Raw genomic sequence first — 19,711 nt, forward strand, 5'->3', positions numbered from 1 at the left:
TCTCACAATAAACCTCTAGAATAGGTAATTGCAATACCATTCTGTTGATCAATAACTGAGCATCTAAAATGCTAAGCATTTGACTACCTAAGATCACATAGAACCTAGTAATTAGCAAGCCCAGAACTCCAACTACAAAGCCCACACAATTTCCACTTTGCCAGGCCTGCCTTCTAGTAATAATTAGCACTTTTTAAAGAGGAGAAAAAAAATTTTTTTTAAATTATCCTAACTAGTTAAGAATAATTTTGAGAAGTGTGTTTTTGTTTGAAGTCTAGATCTCTTGTCAATTGATTGGACTAAACTAAACACATCCATTCATTCATATGACTAGTAATGGGAAGAATAGTGAATGAAGTTTGTACCTGCCTTTTAAAGGAACTAGCACCTTCACTGTGTTATCCAGTGCCTCTAGCTTGGGCCAGGAGACTAAATAGATACTCTCAGAGACAGACTCTCAGTTTAAACATGTTGATGGTAAGCCAGCCTGAGCAAGCTATAAGTTCCCAGCGGAAGTAATGATATGTGCTGAATAAAGCAGATCAAGAAGAAACCATTAACTTGTATAACTCCTGGGATGGAGCAGGGATTTTAAAATATGTTTTTTGTACTGTGTGATTTATTAAGTAATGACCCAAAAGATTTCCACACCCTAATCCCTGGAACCTGTGAATGTTACCTTACATGGCAAAAGGGACTTTACAGATGTGATTAAGGCTCTTGAGATGGGGATATTATCCTGGATAATCTGGGTAGGCCCTAAATGCAATTGAAAGTGTCTTTGTAAGAGAGGGTGGTGGAGGGTGATTTGACTGAAGAGACGGGAAGGCGATATGATGATGGAAGCAGAGATTGAGCCGCAGACTTTGAAGATGGAAGGAGGGGCCACAAGCTGAGGGATACAGGTGATGCTAGAAGCTCAAAAGGCCGGGAAACAGATTCTCCCCTCGGGGGCTCGAGAACGGTAAGAGAATACGATTGTGGTAATTTGTTACAGCAGCCATAGGAAACTAATATAATCAGTAAACTTCCAGTGGCTTTTTTTTTAAAAAAGATTAATACATTAGTCTTTCAATATTTTCAAATAGAAAAAGCATTCCTTTTGTTAAATTATACTAATCAGTTGCTGTCATAACTTGAATTTCCAATTTTTTGTTGTTGTTGTTGTTTTCAGGTTTCCATTTTATATTCCTGGCTTCTGATTATATTAAGCAGTGATTATATTGGGACATTTAGTCACTCTCTATTGCCATCATTTTTGATAATTTCTTCATTAACCTGTGACTGCAAATATTTATTTTTAATTTCTACACTCTTAAAATGGTATCATGCTTTAAATGTATTAAATTTATCTTTAAGGTCTACTTTAAATGTTTTAATTTGATTCCATTTTTGTTGGCATAGTTTATAGCTTTCTTATAAAAGAAATTCAATCTTGAAAGAATTTTTATTAATCATTATTTAAAATAATGATTTGGAATTTATAAATCATATCTTAAATGTGCCAGAGCATTTTCCTTTATGATTTACTCATGAGTTCAACATATGTCCCTGGTCATTTATCATGCCTTTTATTACAACTGAAGTGAAACAATTTTAATAATTTTCCAAATAATGAAATCTTTGAAAATTTTTATTGTATGATATTTGAATCTTTTTTTATATTTTCTTTGATGAAATCAAATAGTTTTCTTCCTAATGTTCAATGAGAACAATTTTCACTGAAATGATTAACTGTTCAATGTAATGAAATCTAAAACATTGAACATTCAAACCTTTAGTGCTAAATATTTCAAGTACAGCAAACAAAAACAAAAACCTCTGGTTCTGTAAGGAACACATTCAGTCATCCTGGTTAAGTGAGGCATAAATGTATACATTTACATAGTGATAGAAAGAGCTCCATCTTTTTTTTCTTGAACCTTGGCAATTTTATTATATGACTCTTTCCTGACTGGGGAATGGGTTGATTGGCATATCCAGATATCAGATGGCCTGGCGGTTCATTCTGTGGGTGTTTACATATGAGGTCGGACAATTAAGTTCACGAACTTGTTGCAATGATGTTGCTCACCTTTTTTGATATCAGAGGGATAATTCACTATGAATTTGTAACAACTAGATGCACAGTTAACCAAGTTTACTATTTGGAAGTGCTGAAAAGGCTGTGTCAAAAAGTTAGATGACCTGAACTTTTCGCCAACAATTCATGGCTCTTGCATCACACCAATGCACCAACTCACACGGCACTGTCTGGGAGGGAGTTTTTAGCCATTAAACAAATAAATGTGTTGGAACACTCTCCCTACTTACCTGATCTGGTCCCCAATAACTTTTTTCTTTACCCGAAGATAAAAGAAATATTGAAAGGGAGACATTTTGATGACATTCAGGACATCAAGGGAAATACGACTACAGCTCTGATGGCCATTCCAGAAAAAGAGTTCCAAAATTGCTTTGAAGGGTGGACTAGGTGCTGGCATAGCTTCTGTGCATAACTTCCCAAGGGGAATACTTTGAGGACGCCCCTAGTGGTATTCAGCAATGAGGTACATAGCACTTTTTCTAGGATGAGTTTGCGAACTTAGTTGTCAGACCTCATGTGTTCTCTGAACCACACCATGAATAATCTTTTTTTTGCTTGTTAGCTTTAAACAGGTCTGACTCTAATGGTCTTCCAAATTGTATCTTCTGTAAAAATAAAATTTCCATTGATATCTCAAAGGGAAAATTTATTCTTAATCTTTGCAGTGGCGAGACATAATTGATGTTACATATTAGAAGCTGTAAAGTAGCTGGATACAGTATGGGAAGAAGGTAAATCAACACAGTTTTGCTCTTTCCTCTATCTCATCCTGTGTGTGGGCTTGTTAGATGCTTAGACATGTTTTTAAAGCACTGACCTTAATGCTACTTATGTAGTGGAAGCCCCACATAGGTTTGGAAAACTACTTGGTTAATGTTACCTGCGACGACAGGTGGTTGTTTTTTTTTTTTAGCAGTTGAATTGAGTCAGTCATGCTTCATTGTCTCTTATTGCATGTTAATGCCAGTGAAATGTTGATTGTTACAGAGTCCTCCCAGTGAAGCGGCTCCAGAAATGTGTTGCTGAAGGGAACTACTTACTTACATCTGAAGAAGACTCAGTTGACAGGTTAAGAGCAATCAGATATTCATAAATATTCACTGTTGACGAGAATAAAGGGGAGCTACCTATCCTCAATAGATCCCTTCTATATTTTGAGGTATATGTATAAGGAGAAAATCTTTTTTTAAAATTAAAGTTTATTGTGACAATGGTTAGTAAAGTTACATAGGTTTCAAGTGTATAATTCTGTAATACAGCATCTATATATCACATTGTATGCTCACCACCCAGAGTCAGTTCTCCTTCCATCACCATATATTAGACCCCATTTACCCTCATCTACCATCTGCCTCCCCACTTACCCTCTGGTAACCACTAAACTATTATCTATAACTATGAGTGTTTCTTTCTTTCTTTGTCTTGTTTCTTTATTGCTTTCAGTTTTATATCCTACATATCAGTGAAATCACATGGTTTTCAACTTTTTCTGTCTGATTTATTTCACTTAATAATTTCAAGATCTATCCATGTTGTTGCCAATGGCAGTATTTCGTCTTTTCTTATGGCAGAATAGTATTGCATTGTGTATATATACCATATCTTCTTTATCCAATCATCTATCAAAGGACAAAAATGTTAAATGTAATCTAGAACGCATGGAATTGGGTACCTAGTAAAAAGTACCAGATAAAAAATAACATAGGATGTATAGTAGGATGTCTAATTTTTGCCCTTTTCCTTCAAGCAATAGCAAAATATGTTTTTCTTACTTTTCTAAGCTCACTTCTGGTTTGAAAGTCAGAGGGTTCGGCAGTAAAACCACATGGAAAGCTCTGGAACTTGGACACTCCCTATAATTCATTTAGGACTGGAGGTTTAAAGGCAGCAGTTCATTTTCAGCGGCCTTGATGTACAGCTGACTCTTGAACTCATCGTAAGTGCTTTTATGGTTGCAGAAGCACCACCTATGACTACACTTAAGCTTTAAATAGTCTAAATTTGTACGGTGAAGACCACAGAGATTCCTATGAAGCAGAATTCACATTCACTGTCACAACTAACAATTGTGCTTTCTGGTAATTAATGGTGGTGATGTTCTTACTGAAATGTGCCTGGGTCCAAGATTCCTTGAAGGACATGGCAGGGCTGCCAGAAAGCACAACCTCAGAGGGCACCACCTACGTCAGGCTGTGACTAGGGCTGCACGTGACAGTCCTGGCACATGGACGCCATTATTAACTTTGATGTTGTTTAATAATCTTTAGGATTTCTTATGCTCTTCATCTGCAGGATGGCAGAATCCCTGTTCTCCATAAGAGAAACGCCTGAGGAAGTCCAACACAGTCTTCCCTGAAGATGAAGTTAATCAGAGTAGAAACCCTATGTCACTTTATCACTAAATGAATTTCACAATTGACTAGATTTACCTACTGCATAACAATTCCAGTAAGTGTTCAAATACTTAGATTGGAACACATGCATATCTTTTTTAAAATTACAATTTCATTGAGATCTAATTCACATGATACAATTCATGCCGTAGTTTTTAGTGTATTCCAAGGATGTGCAACCATCACCACTGTCTAATTTCAGAGCATTTTGATTACTCCAAAGAAAACTCCACACCCGTTGGCAGGCCCTCTCCATTCCTTAATTCCCCCAGCCTTTGGCAACTGTGGTGTACTTCCTGTCTCTGGATTTGCCTATTCTGGACATTTCATGAAAATAGAATGGTATGTACTGCCTTTTAAAAAAAAAATCTGAGGGTAAGGGGGATCAAATATATGGTGATGGAAGGAGAACTGACTCTGGGTGGTGAACACACAATGGGATTTATAGATGATGTAGTACAGAATTGTGCACCTGAAATCTATGTAGTTTTGCTGACAATTGTCACCCCAATAAATTAAAAAAAAAATTAAAAAAAAAAATCTGGCTTTTTTTTTTTTAATGGTTTCTTTCATTTGGCATGATACTTTCAAGTTTTATTCATATTGTAGCATGGATCACTACTTCATTCCTTTTGATGTGGAATAATATTCCGTTGTATGAATATGCCAGATTTTCTTTACCCATTCATCAGTTGACTGACACTTCATTTGTTTCTACTTTGGGGTCATTCTGAAGAATACTGATACGAACATTCATTGTCAAGTTTTTGTGTGGGCATGTTTTCATTTCTTTTGCATATATACCTAGATGTAGAATTGCTGGGTCATATGGTAGCTCCAAGTTTCAGTTTTTGAGGAATTTTCAGACTGTTTTACAAAGTGACTGCACCATGTTACATTCCCACCAGCAGTGCAGTAGATTTCCAATTTATCTACTGCCTTGCCAGTACTTGTTCTTGATCTTTTTTGATAATACCTTTTCTAGTGGGTGTGAGGTAGTATCTCATTGTAGTTTTGATTTGTATTTTGCTAAAGACAAATCGTGTTGAGCATTTTTGCATGTGCTGTTTGGACATTTATGTACCTTCTTTGGAGAAATGCGTATTCAAGTTCTTTGCCTGTTTTTAAATTGCTATGTACATCTTTTTAGTCTTGAGTTGTGAGGGTTCTCTATGTATTATGGATACAAGTCATATAGATGATATAGATATAGATAGATATATGATTTGCACATATCTTTTCCCATTCTGTGGTTTGTCTTTTCACTTATTTAATAGTGTCCTTTGCAGCACAAAAGTCTTTAATTTTGGTTAAGTCCGTTTTACCTGTTTTCTTCTTTTGTCACTTAGGCTTTTGGTATTTTTCTTTCTTTCTAAGAAACCATTGCCTTATCCAAGTTCATAAAGACTTATATGTTTTCTTCTAAGTGTTATAGTTTTAGCTCTTACATTCAGGCCAGCAATCCATTTTGAGTTAATTACTGTGTATAGTGTGAATTAGAGGTCTAATTTCATTCTTTTTCATGTGGAAAACCCAGCTGTCGCAGCACCATTTGTTAAAAGACTATTTTTTCTCTGTTGAGTTGTCTTGGCACTAGTATCAAAAATTATTTGACTGTAAGTATAAGGGCTTTATTTCTGGACTCTCATTTCTATTCCGCTGATTTATGTATGTTTATTCTTAGTCAGTACCACTCTGTTTTGATTACTGTAGCTTTGAAGTTAAGCTGCAAAATTAAGAAATGTGAGTCCCCAAACTTTGTTTTTTCTTTTCAAGATTGTTTTGGCTATTCTATATCTCTTGCATTTCCATCTGAATTTTAGGATCAATTTGTGTGTGTGTGTGTGTGTGTGTGTGTGTGTGTGTGTGAGTGAAATGTTTTCATGTCCTTCTATTGAGATCATTATGTGGATTTTGTCCTTTATTCTACTAATATGATGTGTTTCATCAATTGATTTTCACACATTAAACCAATGTTGCATTCCTGGGATAAATCCCACTTGGTTTGGTGTGGTGAATAATCCTTTATTTATTTATTTATTTATTTATTTATTTATTTATTTATTTATTTTTCATGCTGCTGGATTCCATTTGCTAGGGTTTGTTGACGATTCTGCATCTCTGTTCGTAAGTGATGTTGGTCTGAATTTTTCTTTTCTTGTGGTGTGTTTGTCTTCTATCAGGGTAATAATGGTCACATAGAATGAATTGGGAAATTCTCCCTCCTCTTCTATTTTTCAGAAGAGTTTGACAGGGATTGATGTTAATTATTTTTTTATACATTTAATAGGATTCACCAGTGAAGCTATCTGGGCCTGGGCTTTCCTCTGTGGGAATTTTTTTGAAAGTTGTAGTAAAACATACGTAACAAAATGTACTATTTTAATGATTTCTTGATTATTAAATCAATGTCTTTACTAAGACTAGTCTGTAGTATTTAGCACAACTTTAATGAAGACTTGAGAATAACTGAAGAGAATTTTTATTATAGAAAAGAAAAATCATAAAACTGGAAATAGATATAAAGACTCCCAATGTTCTAACGAAAAGCCCTTTCACAGAGTAACTCTCCTTGGCCTGCTGCCATGTTTTTGAGGCCAACTTACTTTCCCACAAAGGGTATGCTCTGTAGTATGTCTCCTTTATTCAGAGTCCAGGTACTCTACGCATACGGTGAGTGTTAGTAAATGAGGAAATAATCTCAGTTTTCCTTCCAGCCTACTTGCTAGCCACAGTCTACTGACAGACAACTGCACACATAATAGGGTTTTAGATATAATTATACAAAGCAGTTAATGTTTTCTGGATTTTTTTTTTTTTATTTCAAACTAGAATCTTGGCTTTACCTTTGAAGAACCAAAGGTCAATTGAAGTGGTTTCCACAAACAAGAATAATCAGTCCCCAAAAGTGAATTCAAAGCAATAACTGAATTTCTGAAACTACATGTTACTTTCAAGGTTTCAAAGGTTCCAGAACCAATTCTTAAGCTGGACTCAAGTCAAAGTTCCTGGGCTTTCCCTATTCCCAATGAGCATATGGCTCAGAGAGGGGGTGCATCAGCTGATCTCCCGTCCTCTCTCCACACCCTCAGCAACTGAATTCTGTTCTTGAGATAGTAGCCTGCATGTAAGGCCTCTGCTGCCCCCATGCCCAGGTTTTCCAATCTGGATTCTCTTTCATCAGAGACCTCCTAAAACTACTTTCTTAGAAAGCCATTTCTCATGGCCTAAAACCTTCTTCAAATATATTTTCTCTAACCGTCCCAAATTATAGAAGGCCCTTGGCATTTGTCCAAGGTTTATCATTCTGCTTAGCAGACCTTTGTATAGTGTTATAGTTGATATTCTGCAGTGTTGCTCATATAGGTTTTTTAAATTTTAGTACCCAGTTCAAAACATCTGCTCCAGACTGAGTTGTGACCACTCAAAATTAATATGTTGAAGCTCTAGCACCTGCTATGATGGTATTCGGAGACTGGGCCTTTGGGAGGAATTAGGATTAGACAAGGTCACGTGGGTGCAGCCCTCATGATGGGATAAGCGGCTTTATAAGAAGAAGGAGAAGGAGAAGAAGAAGAGAGATTGTTCTCTGCCCACTCTGTAAGGACATGGCAAGAAGGTGGCCTTCTACAAGCCAGGAAGAGGGCCCTCAGTGCGACTTGAATTAACTGGCACCTTGATCTTGGTCTTCCCAGCTTCCAGAACTGTCAGAAATAAATATTGCCTAAGCCGCTCTGTCTACAGTATTTTGTTATAGTAGCTTGAGCTAAGACAACATCCTAACTTCCAGTGAAAATGTCTAATTAATGTAAGCAGTCCTGATTTATACATGAAGGGGGTGACAAATAGGTGGAAAGATCTGGCTGGGGTAGACAAGTAGAAAAGTAGATTTTAAGGTTGTAGCTACCTCAACAATGTTAGCTCTTCTTTGTGGCTAGAAATACCCAGCTCATTTCAAAGTAGGCCAGGAAAACTGGGAGATTCTTACTACTTCAGAAATAATGTCTTACCTTTTCTTCTCCCTTCTCTCCCCTTCCCCACCCCCCTTTTCTGGCTCTGTCTGTCTCTTTTCCATATACGCTCAGCAGGACTTCCTGAAGGTACAGATTAAATTGTTGGGGTTATTTGAAAAAGTGTCTGAAGTTCTCCGCCCAGCCGAAGGAATTGTACTATAAAGTAGAATAATTTGAAAGGGAGGAGTTTGTCTTTTTCATGCACAATAAAAAGCTTTCAATTCTTTTAATAACTGAAAAGGCTTACACTTCTGTGAGAGTCTCTAAGAACTTCTGATAAAGTTCATATCATAGTTGTAGTTTATTTCATGAACTGGAAGAATGCACACTTCTTTTGTGAAGCTTTTGGCTCTCTCTGACACTCTTCGTCTCTTATGGAGCATACTGAATGCTGATGTATGAGTAATGCCAAGTAAGGTGTTACGTTTATAATTTCATATAAAGGAAGAGCTTATAGCACAGACCTCGCCTTTATGCAGTTCTGAGGCCTTCTTATCAATCCAGTCATTGAACTTGTATTGTGTTTGTGGCCCAGGGTAGTGGCGTGAGAATTTAAAACTCAATTCACTCAGCAGCTCTGTGACTTTCGGCCTGTCATTTAGCCTCATGAACTTCAGATTCCTGTGGGGGCGGGGGTGAGGGTGGGGGTAACGACACCTTTCTTGTTGAGCTTTTGCGGGCATTATGTGAGAGAGCATTTAGCATGCAGCTAAATGGCACAGAGTAGTCACTGTCTCCTATAAGGGTAATTTGATTATGAGATACCAGAAGCCACTCAAAAGTACTAGAAAGTAAAGCAGGATAACTCATGGAACCTCAGGGCACGTAGTGCAGCCCAAGCTCCAGAGGAAGGAAGGGGTCTTTCTCCCATTGTGGCGTCTTTCTCCTGTTTCTGAGGCTCCCTGTTCTCTAATTGTTGGTGGTCTCTGTGCTTCTGCTTCCTCTCCTCTCCCTCTGCTGACTGGCTCTCGGCTCCATTGCCCTGTGGCCCAGCATGGCCACCAGGGCTCTGGCTCATATCATTTCCCACTTAAGAAACTGAAAGAGCTTAACTTGAAACTCTTTGTGACCCAGTCATCTGTGTCCAGAGAGAGGGTCCTATGGGCTGTTACCTGCTCAGCAAAGACCGTGGGAAGAGACTGAGGGAGACGTGGTAGATTCTATGAGAAAGAGGTGTGGGGTGAGGAGGAAATAATGGTCATCTCCAGAAAAGTCACTCAAGAAACATTAACGCCCATTCTCTCTTAAAGGTCACCTCCTACCCATAAGCCCTGCCTAATTATGTCAGTGTTTCCTTGACTTCTTGTGTAGACCTTAACGATGGACTTGTTCCTGCTTCTTGAAGCTCCTCTTCCAGCTTCCACAAAAACACACCATCCTGGTTCTCCTCCTACTTCTAATAGATTCTTTTTCTTTTTTGGCTCCTCTTCTTTCCCCTTAAATAATGGACACTTTTTGAGGTTGTATCGCTGTGTGTCTCTCTTTTCCGCAGTTCTCTGGCCCTTGGTAAACTCAACCACAGAGTACTTGGAACACAATACTCTAAGTAAACAGGAGTCCTCTTCATTTCTCTTTCTTCTTATCACTTTAATTTCCACGTAATAGCTGGCTTTTCTTTCTTAAAACATGACTTTATTACTGTTTGTAGCTAATTTCCCAAACTCTCTTCTTAATGTTTTCAGACCTAGTGATATGCAATATTTCCTGTATTGCAGATTGTGTGTGTGTGTGTGTGTGTGTGTGTGTGTGTGAGAGAGAGAGAGAGAGAGAGAGAGAGAGAGAGAGAGAGAGAGAGAGAGAGAGAGATTCTAAGTATGCAGAATATCTAGGAAAGCAGCTAGTAGGTACTTAGCACCTTTTTAAGGGATCCTCAGTTCTGCTCCCAAAGTCCCACAGGCAATTGTTCCTGGATAAACAGTTGTGTTGAATACTATTTGGGAAATCTCTTTGACTGATGCCAGGTGATTGTGTAAGGAGTTATAATTATCTGCTCATTGAGATGGATGTGATTGCCTGAGATGAGAGCAGTCTATAATTATCACTTTATTTATGTTCATTTACCCCAAAGTAGGGAGACAAGAATGAGAGAGAGAGAGAGAGAGAGAGAGAGAGAGAGAGAGAGAGAGAGAGAGCGAGCTAGAGTGTTGCCTTCAGAAACTAAGCACTACTGTTTCAACTTGACCTCCAACTGCAGGATAAAGAGGAAATGTGAAGTAGGGAAACTAGAAACTCTGCTCAGAAACCATCTTTCCATCCAGAAGCACTGAGGCAGCATAGTAGCCCTTTCCAATCTGCTGCAGAGCAGAGACCAGGAGCGTCTGTGGTCCTCGGTGTCATAAGAGACTGTGGTGTGGTTTCACATCAGGCAAAACTGGTCGGTATGGCTTTGAAATAGTAAAGCCCAGATGGGCAACAAGACTAGAAAGAAGGTAATACCAGTGAAGCCATGGGTCCTGGGACAAATATGAGTTACTACAGATAATTTGGAGGCCTACTATGGTCGAAGAAAATATAGATCAGGTCTTAGAAAGCGCACCGAAATGGATGGAATAGAATACAGCTTCATGCCTACTAATTAGAAAGGATTTTTGGAATAGTGATAACTTTGTGTCAGCAACAGTGCCACTGTGGGTAGTATATAAATAAGTACAATCATTCTGGAAAGCATTTGGCCATGTATATCATAATCTTTAAATAATTCATTACTTTTGATCCAACTTCTACGAATCTTTCCTAAGGAAATAACCGTAGATATACACTAAGATTTCTCTGTATGATATGCGTCACAGGGTTATTTGTAAAAGCAAAATAAGGGACTGTCAAATAAATTTGGTATTCATATAACAGTCTACCATGCAATATTGAGAATCATGTTTTTTTTAAAGAATTTTATTAAAAATATAGTTAGCATACAATATTATATTAGCTACAGGTATACACCACAGTTATTCAATATTTATATATCTAAAGAAGTGAGCACCATGATAAATCCAGCAACCATCTGACACCGTACCACGCTATCACAATATTACTGACTATATTCCCTATGCTGTACATTACATCCCCATGACTTACTTGTTTTATACCTGGAAATTTGGATTACTTATTGCCCATCCCCTTTCCCCCCTTTTAATTTTTCAGTTACAGTTGGCATTCAATATTATTTTATATTAATTTCAGGTGTACAGCATACTGGTTAGACATTTATATAATTTAGGAAGTGATCCCCCTGACTAGTCTAGTACCCACCTGGCACTATACATAGTTGTTACCATATTATTTACTATATTCCCTATGCTGCATTTTACATCCCATGATTATTTTGTAACTACCAATTTATACTTCTTAATCCCTTCCCCTTTTTTACCCTGCCTCCCAAACCCCCTCCCATCTATTACCCCAATAAATCTAGTACCCATGTGACACCATATGTAGTTATTACAATATTATTTACTATAATCCTTATGCTCTACCCTACATCCCCATGACTACTTTGTAACAACCAATTTGTACTTCTTAATCCCTTCCCCTTTTTCACTTACTCCCTCAACCCCCTCCCATCTGGCAACCATCAATATATTCTCTGTATCCATGAGTCTGTTTCTGTTTTGTTTGTTTATTTTGTTTTTTAGATTCCACATATAGAAACCAACACTGTTAACAGGGACAGTCATTAGGATGTGTCCTGCTCGCCAGGCTCAATGCCACATACATTCTTCATATTATCTCATAATTTCCACAAATGCCCTATTGCAATTCCCTTTTACAGATGAGGATATTTAGACCCACAGAGATCAAGTGACTTGCCCAAATTAGGCAGTGAGGGAATGGCAAATCCTCCTGATGTCCCAACCTTTGTATGCTGGAAAATGTACTGTACTATGTAGAATAACTGGCCATCCAAAGATGATAATGCAGCCCTTTTTTAAAAGAGAAAAAGAATATGAGTCTTCTACTCTTTGGCAGACCCACCTGGAACCTTGGAAGTACTTGATAGTAACCATCAGAAAGTGGCCAGACTACTTCTTAAGTTTGGTGTGCAGCTGTTGAAGTCAGAGAGACTGGTTAATCAATGGAAAATTTCAGGGCAGTGTTTTTCTTTCCATTTATTGGCTAGTTGTAAACTCTGGGCTTGGTTGAAAGACACCACAGAAACAAGTGATGAACAAGAAGGGATAACTTAGTAGAGGAATGAAAGCAGAATTTTAAGAAACTGCTGATGTTTAGGAAATGAAAGGGGCTGATAATAGCAATTAATGATTGTGAAATCTGGGCCTCTGCTGTGAGTCTTAAAACCAGTTCTAAAACAGAAGAAGATTAAAATACATATTGATCTGCTGATGGGCAAAAGGTAAAGTTTAAAAGCAAGGAATTGACCAATATGTATTACATTAATTAAACCCTTCTCTGCGATGTGAATAAACGCAAGCTAATAACTAGTATCTGTGAGTTCCTGAATTGATTCTGCATTGAGTATACTTCAAAGATGTGGGGCCACGTCGGTCTGCAATCGCCTTCAGAAAGGCTGTCTTGCTGCAGAGGGATGCTAGAAGACACTCCAAGTTCCTGTGTGCAACTGATCCCCCTACTTACTTAACTAATGCAGCGGCTGTAATAGCAACAGGCTTTGAAGTGCAAAGCTTTCCTGGCGTTATTCACTCATTAAAAACTACCATGCTTTCGTAGAATCCAAGAACTCTAATGGGAAGGATTTCACATTAGGAGGATTCCAAGAACCCAGATTGCCCTGATCTGTGCCCTTTTGCTTCTTGCCTGGCACCCACTGAAGATGTGGACCTTCTTATTCAACTTTAGACGTAGCACTCTGTAAAAGTGATGAGGACCTTGGAGAACTTTCTTATTGACTTACATTGAGGTGAATGTTTCCATTCTGCTGTTTATCTCATTTGTTTTTTCACATTTGGCTGATTAACACAGGCTCTGCAAGGATCCTAAGGGATTGAGGAGCATAGTAATTAAGAAATACTGTGAGAATTTAGAGTTTGGTAAAAGTGGTGTTTCAAATCAGTGAGGGAACATGGGTTGTTTTATACATGGCATTAGAATGAATATCTGGCAGCCATTTGGAAAAGAAATAAAACTGGATCACTTACGCTAAAATAAACTTCACACAAAAAAATAATTTAAAAATGAAAATTTTGATTGTGCTAGAAATATTCATAGGTGATTTGTTTCTCACAACATTGGTATAGAGTTCATTCTAGGCACAACTTCAAACCTAAAATCCATAACAGAAAATACTCATATATTTGTGTACAAATTTTAAATTTTATAGAGAAAAACACCACAAACAATAAAAGAGAAAAATATTTGTAACACATATCAGAAAATGTGCTAGTTTCTTTAACATGTAAAGAAGTCTTAAAAACCAGTATGAAAAAGATAAACACTCTAATAAGAAAATGGACAGAGACATGGGACATCAGTTCCCAGAAAAATAAATGCAAGGGGATGCACTGCAAACTTATTTATAATAACCAAATCCTGGAAATAAAAGTTCCTCAGTGACATGACTTATTAACTAAATTATGATGAGCAGCTATAAAGAAGAATGAAGTAGAGTTACATATACTAATATGGAAAGATGTTCACATGTCCAAAATAACAGTTTTAAGTTAAAAATACCCAGCAGGTTGCATAACGATGTTTACTATAATCCCATTTGTATGTAGAAATATATGTCAATCTGGAAGGATATACAAGTTAATGGTTAACTCTAGGGATTTGAACTGGAATAGAAAAGGAAAATTTTAGTTCTGCATTGTTTGAATTCTACATTGTATTATTTTTATAATAATTTAAAACACTACTTAAGTAAATAAATATGAAGGCCAATTGTAGTAAAGCCTCAAACCAGGTAATGAAAATGGGACATGAGAAGAAATCCATCATGCATGAAAAAGAATGATCAACAAGGTTGAGTCATGACTTGGTATAGGGTGAGGGGATTGTTCGCTCGTGTCCTCGACCTCATGTTCTTTAACCGTCTGTGTCCATTTGGGTCACTCGGGAAGCAGACACAGAGTTAGGAGTGTACGATGGTTATTGCAGAGTCATGCCTGTGAAAGGTGAAAGGGAAGGGTGCAGGACTGGGAGGAAAAGCCTTCAGACTGTGGTGCTGCTCTGACACCTGTAAGAGGAAAAGAAGGGAAGAAGGATTGGACAGAGAGAGACTCAAACCACAGTGTGCGCCACACAAAGCCAGTCTCACAGAGAGTTCCGGAACAAAGATACCTATGCAGGGAGACTTGTTCAGGCCGAGATGGCCAGGCCCCCCTACGCCCACCATGCTCAGCGATTGGCTGGGGCTGCCCAAAGGAGCGTGGCCTCAGCTCCTAGACTGTGGTGGATCCCAACGGTGCTGCAGTTGGAAGCTCTCAGTTCACAGCACCCTCCCACCTTCCCTGGCTGCCGGAGTCCAGATCCACTTGACCATATAGGTTCAGGGAGTAGCGCTTCCAGGCTGCCAGTGGGCAGACTTTCAGAGGGGAGACTTAGTGGGACAAAGTACTGCCCCTCTTGCTGCATTTGGTCTCAGGGCTGCAAATGATACTCATCCTCTCCCTCCTTCACTATCCATTTGAAATTCCCCTTGCTGTCGGCTATCACCTCTGCCGGTTGCAATGACTTACCTGGTGACATTATGACCCAAGTCCCCATTCCTGAGGGATTCAAGCCCCTGATGAACCATATTTTTCTCAGGCCCTTGCTATCAAAATTGGGCAAGAAATAGCAGGATGGGGACGCTATTGGCTGTGGGGGCAGGATACTTCCTCATTGTGTGGGAGGCACACGGCACATTACCCCACCTCCCCCCGCTTCGCCTCAGCATTGTGCAACCCAAAACATGCACACACATTTCCATATGTCTTCTGGCTAAGATCTATAAAACTCAAAAGTTTATAAACTTACAAACCCAAAGTATTTTCTCTCTAGATTATTGTCTATAAAATAAGTTTCAAAAACAAAGAATTGACTTTTCTGTTTGCAACAACCCTCCTCCAGGCAATGAGCGTCTCCTGAGTCGCCTAAATGAGTTGGGTCTCTGTGACAAGGAGGTGTGGGTGAAAAACAAACTGTTTAATACCACAAAAGGTTTGAGGTGGGAAAAAAATTTTTTTTAATCTTTAATGCTTTTCATTTTCCAATCAAGTTGAAGGGAGGTCATCAGCAAACTGAAGGTGGGGAAGTAATTGTGGAGATTTGAGGAGAGGAAAGATGTGAAATACTCAGAGTGGGAAGAATGCTTCTTAGATGGAGCCTCTCAGCTCTGCTGTGTGATTTTCTCCAGTGGTTGCTCAGGTGATGGCATGACGATTGTTGGGTTTATTCTGGCATGGGGTTTGCCCCAGGCACAAGGGGAGACAGGAAAGGGAGTTGAGGGTACTTGTAAGGAGGTGTTTGTAATAAGGGACGATAGCTCCTGTTCTGGACAAGGATTGACCCCTCCCCAATTTTATGTTTGTAATGTCTCTGTCATCTTGTTCCTCTTAAGACTGACTCAGGTCACTCCAGTCTTAGAAATATTCTTTCTTGGCTCCATTCACTCCCCTTACAGGTTACGCTCTATGTCTTGCCTCTTCTTCACAGCCAAGTTTCTCAACAAGGATTCTCTATACCTATGGTCTCTGTTTCCTCATCTGTCATCACTCAACCCACTCGAAACTGCATCAATCATGAAACTGTATAGTCTCATAAAAGTCACCCCTGGCTTCTAGGCCACTAAGTCCAATGGATATTTAGGGGGACTTTTTAGTGTTACCTCGTGATCACTCAGGAGGATTTGGTGCTTTTGATCATTCACTCATTCATGGCATACTATTGTCCCCTTGGCTTCTGTGACCTGCATTCTCTTAGTCTTCTGTTTTACCTCAATGACAGCTCCTTCATTTTCTTCATTCTTGACTCATCCTTTTCTGCCTTACTCTTTCAGTTAGGATTTTTAAAAACAAAAATGATCAGTAGCTTAAATAAAATAGAAGAGTAATTCTTATGAATGACGGAAGCCCAAAGGTAGGCCATAAAGAGATCCAGTGTCTATCTTTTTGTTTCAGCATCCTAGTATCCTCAAGGTCACCTCCTGGTCCACGATGGCAGCCAGCACATCCATATGCAAGGAGTCATCAAGAGGAAGGGAGAAAAGGCAGCATGGCGTACCTTCTAGCTGAGTCAAAGAGGCTTCTTGTAAGCCTCTTACAACCCTTTGGTTTACATTCTATTGACCTCCCAGGTACAAGAGATGCTGGAAAAGAGTGCCTGTTAACTATTCAAATTTTTCAAATTACTAAGGAAGAAGGGGAGGATGGATGCAGGGGATCTAATCAGCAGTCAGGTTTGGATATTCCTGGGGACTTTATCTGGAAGCCGTCTCTTTCTCATCCTATACTCTCCTTAGACAAACTCACCCATATCTGTGGCATTCAATAGCATGTTATACCACTGATTAAAAAATGCATATTTTACCCACATTTTTTCAGTACTCCATGCTCCCCAGAGCATTTCTGGTAGACTGTTGACCTTAGAATCCTGAGTGAACATTATATTGTGAGCTTGCACTTGGACCTAGGTCTGTGCAATCTAGGACAAAGCCAGGATTCAGGAAATTCTGTTAGAATAAAAATAATTTCAGGAGTGGGGAAACTGAAGAAGCCTAGAAGGAAAACGGTCTGAGGGAACCATTTCTTTATGATGTAGCTTCTGTGTTGGTGGTCTCCGGGAGCATGGAGGGTGAGCGAGAGCGCTGAACTGCCACTTCCGTCTCCTTCACTGATTCCAGGGAGAGGCACTTCGCTGCCTCTACAGGTCTTGCCACCTGCTCATTCATTCCCCGGTGACACGTCTGTGTGTATATTCCTGCAAAATCCTGGCTAGCCTGGAGTATCATGCAAGCAATCTGGGTATTAAAAAATATTCAGTCCAAGAAGTTTTTGTTTTATTGACCATCATAGAATTGTGATGTGAACTTTGGGTAATGAGAAAAAGTCACATAAAATCAACAGGAAGTGGGTGAAGGCCTGTTCTATAGAGGAGCTGGGAGAGACACTCTGGGGAGGCAAACACCTCACCTCACAAAACGCGCGTGCGCGCGCACACACACACACACACACACACATACACACACACACACACACGGACTTGAGAATGTTCACATTTCCACTCTATTTAATTCAGCAAGTTCTTATTTAGGTTTCTACCGTACTGGGTACTCTGTTAAGGCACTTGGGATGCAAGGATATAAATTACTCAGAATAGGAAATAGTTCTAGTTTTCCCCTGAATTTTAATAATGAAGAATTGAGGAGGATCAGTTCTTGGTTTGGAACAATAAGAACACGATTTTTAACAGAGTTGCCAGCATTCAATTTGCCTGTAATGCATTTTTTTTAGATCTTGGAAATTATTCCCATTCACTGTCTACTTTCAAGATTTATTTTTTTCCTCAAATTTATTTTTATGGTAGCCCAAGTTAAATATGTTTTGTTAAAAATTAGTTCCATTTTCCTTACAAATAATACTGGACTAAATAACTCAGAAGTTTATCTGGATTAAACACACACGCGCACACACACACACACACACACACACACACACACATGCATGCCACTTACATTCACATAATTCTTTTTAAAGGCATTTGGTTTTCTTGATTTTCTATCAATTTGACTATTAATATGTGTGGTTGCCTTTCTGCTTCAGTAGGACAATATTAGAACTACTAAATGATTCTCATTTACTTACCAGAAAGAACCATAAGGGAAATGGTTAAAAAGCTTAAAGATAGTGTATCCAAGTTAAGAATATATTTCCTCAAAACCCCATTTGGAAATAAAGCTTTTCTTTTTTTAGAAAAAATATTTAAGTAAGAATATTTATAACCGGAGAATCAATAGTAGAGCTAAGGAAAAGCAATTGTGATATACCAGGTTTAGTAACAGAGTTCCCGGAGACTGTACCCCAATACTTGATGTCCTGTTTGATGGCCAAAACAGGGATAGAAGGGTGAGTATTTGCAATGTCAAAGTGCCAAAAGGATTCTTTTAAACTAGAAGTAGACACTAAATTTCCACCTGAGAGCAGACAGCTCTTTTGATTCAGGAACAACATTTTTGTGAGCTTTTTAGTTCTGCAAAGTTAAATAAAGCCATATCATTTTCTGGGATGGCGTGTTTAAGATAAAGAGGAACTAAAGTACTCTCCATAATAATATTAAAAAAATCCTTGCTGTGAGCAGTTACATCTTTGCAAGATTACAATGGTAGTGACTCGGAGGAAGAAAAGGTTTTCTATTCCTTCAGGCAAAGGGAGATTTCGGGGACTGGTCAAGGACGGGCTTATCTGGAGGAGGTCTGGCGATACCAGCACTGGGGTGATGACCAGAGGACTAGGGTGGGTGCTATCCAGGGGATGCTTTGTGGGCAAGCAAGGGGGGTGGAACCTAGGACAGCAATCCCCAATATCCAACTGTATGTTACTGTCTCCTGCGTTGTCATTCCCTGCTGCTTACCCCATGCCTTCAGTAAAATTGTGTTAGATGTTATTGCATAATCTTAGCTCTGCTATGGGAGTTAAGAATGAGACTTGTGGCTATACTTGGGGCCAGAAATCTAAGAACTGGGGGTCAGAGAGAGAAAGATAGCTTCATTTCAGGGTAAGCAACCACTAGGACAGACCCATAGGACACCTAAGCATTTCCTGGGTGTTCTCAGGAAGACTTAGGGCAAACCTGATAAAAGATGACATTTCTGCATTCAGGAAAGGTCGGGTATATTAGATGAGATTAAAGGGAGGAATAACCTCTGAAGGTTAAGAATGTGGGGCAACATCTATGTCACAGATTTAGAAGAGATCTTAAAAAACCGAGGGTGCCAAGACCATTCAATGGGGGAAAGAACAGTCTTTTCAAAAATGCACAGCCACATGCAAAAGAGTGAGGTTGGATCCTTATCTCACATCACATATAAAAATGAACTCAAAGTAGATCAAAGACCTAAGTTTTAGAGCGATGGTATAAACTATAAATCTCTTAGAAAACAGGGTAAATCTTTGTGACCTCAGATTTGGCAGGAGAAAATTAAATATGGCACAAAAATATGAGCAACATAGGAAAAATAAATAGGATGTCTTTAAAATTAAAAACTCTTATGTGTCAAAAAACACTATCAAGGACATGAAAAGATAATCCATAGAATGGTAAAAATA

Source organism: Rhinolophus sinicus, chromosome 16 (genome assembly GCF_057876585.1).
Source record: "Rhinolophus sinicus isolate RSI-liver-muscle chromosome 16, RSI-T2T, whole genome shotgun sequence".
NCBI classification, from domain to species: Eukaryota; Metazoa; Chordata; class Mammalia; order Chiroptera; family Rhinolophidae; genus Rhinolophus; species Rhinolophus sinicus.